The sequence below is a fragment of the Triticum aestivum genome, unplaced genomic scaffold, assembly GCF_018294505.1.
Source record: "Triticum aestivum cultivar Chinese Spring unplaced genomic scaffold, IWGSC CS RefSeq v2.1 scaffold309734, whole genome shotgun sequence".
Taxonomy (NCBI): domain Eukaryota; kingdom Viridiplantae; phylum Streptophyta; class Magnoliopsida; order Poales; family Poaceae; genus Triticum; species Triticum aestivum.
This window is the reverse complement of record NW_025227890.1, coordinates 1-2,120: the sequence shown is the minus strand read 5'-3', so window position 1 is coordinate 2,120 and position 2,120 is coordinate 1. Positions and strand designations below refer to the sequence as shown.

General features: G+C 54.9%; 1 pseudogene; it reads right to left on the bottom strand.

Annotated features, from left to right (window-relative positions):
* Positions 1-515: 515 nt before the first annotated feature.
* LOC123172880 (expansin-like A4) lies at positions 516-1,448 on the bottom strand (annotated as a pseudogene).
* Positions 1,449-2,120: the final 672 nt, after the last annotated feature.

The window sequence follows — 2,120 nt, the reverse complement described above, 5'->3', positions numbered from 1 at the left end:
TTCGCAAAAAGAAAAGAAAAAAAAGAATGAAACACCTGATAAGTGTCTCCAAATTCCACCGAGAAGCCGGTGGAAGAAGAATCAACAATGGCCGCAAGGTATCTTCGTACTTGGACCGGCCGGCCGGCCAGGAATACATATGAACTAGCTGCCTATAGCTCACCCACTCACTCATGGTGCGCATGCATGAGCACATTGACAAAATGACAGTGACAATGATCTTAACATCGCAAGTGTGCGTGTGGCCACTAATATGCACTAGCCACGTTGCTAGTTAGTGTGTTCAACGGCCGCCAGTCATGGTGGAATCAGAATCATGGAGCACACACCATTTCGTCCGGCGGAGATCCGGTCTTTGTACCTCTTCTTCGTGCATGCAGCCGAACACGCACACATCTGTAGTGTACGGTCTAGATGAAGAAGCATCGACCTTCCCGGTGGCCGGCCGGTGGTGTGTGCGCCGGCTCCGATGGACCATAGGTCACTACGATCCTGGATGGATGGAAGCGTGCTTGTCATCTGAGCTCCTACTCCTCGTCGCCGTCTCCGGAGGCGGAGCAGGAGGCGCCGCCGCACGTGTTTGCAGCGACGTCGGTGACGCACAGCCCAGTGTCGTAGACCGCGCCGGCCTGCCACTCCACGGGGAGCACCACACCCTCAGTTCGAAGCCACTTGCCGCCGGAGCCGGCGGTCACGACGAGCCGGAGCCGCAGCGGGCCGGCTGGCGCGCGTGACGTGCGCCACACCCCCGGCGACCCCTCGCGCCGCATCATGTACTGCCATGTTGTCGGCGACGGCGCGGCGGCACTCTATATCGTGGCACGAGGAATTTCCACCTGCGCCGCCACCTCGACGGCAACGATGTCGGTCTGGCCGCCCTGGTAGAGGAACCTGACGGCGAGGTGGCCCTTGTCCCTGCTGCTCTTCTCCTCCACCCTCACCGCCAGGTTCTTTCCTTTGTAAGCGCACGGTACCCTCCTGAAGTCGACGTCGACGGCCGCATCCACCAAGCTCGCCAGCTGACCGTCGTCACCAGCTACAGCAGTAGTCAAGGCGGCGAAGGCGTCCTTGCCGAGCAGGAACTGGCCTTTGGTGCCTGTCCCGTTCGTCGCCATCTCCGTGGAGGCGACGACGATGACATTCACACCGTCCATCGCGCACGCACTCCTGGCCGTGCACCTCAGCTGGTAGCAGGCGCCGCAGGCCCAGCCGCGGCGGAAGAATCCAGCACTAACGGCCGCAATGTGGAATCCTCCGGCGGCGAGCTCAGTCACCGCCGCCTCCGGGCCACCGTACCCGCACGCGGCGCCGGTGAGGGCGGCGTCGGGAGGCATGAGGGAGGCGGTGGCCCGCCGAGGGCACCAGTCGCAGCGGTACGAGTAGCAGGCCACAGGGGACACCAAGACGAGGAAAAGGAGAAGGTGGGCAAATGCTACGGCGGTGGCCATGGTGGAAAATGGAAAATGGAGAATGGAGAAGATAGCTAGCTATGGAAAGCAAGGTGCAAGGTGCTTAATTAGTCTCGTCCGATTAGGACATGGATACACGATATATAGATGGACGGATGGATGTGCCTGTCGCTGCACGAAAGCTGGCCCGCCATTTTATTTTGACTAGTACGTATAACCAACCGTGTAGTACGTGCAGATTGTATGGCCTCTCGATCATGTCCATGGTATCTTTTTTTTTTTTTTGATGGAGTGTCCATGGTGTCTGAAATAAAAATAAAAATATGAGATACAATGCACAAGAAAAATAATTGCAATTTCATGTTAAATTGCACTAGATTTAAATATAAGATAATTACATTATAAGTATATTTTGTCCAAAACCATTGGATATACGATTTCTTTGAAGTTCAGCAGAAACGCCTAAGCACAGTAAAGGGCATCTTCAATATTAACCCGCAAATTTGCTCAGGCATCTGTCCACGGACAGAGGACCAGTCCTCGAACACGGATGCCTGAGACGGCATCGAACGCTGCCTGCATACATTTCAAACACCTTTTCAGCTAACCGGACGAAATTCAGGCAAACACGGCAGACATTCATATAAATCAGAAGAGGTTCACGCAAACAAGGCGACTTTTCATTACATTTCGAACATATAAAACAAAAAA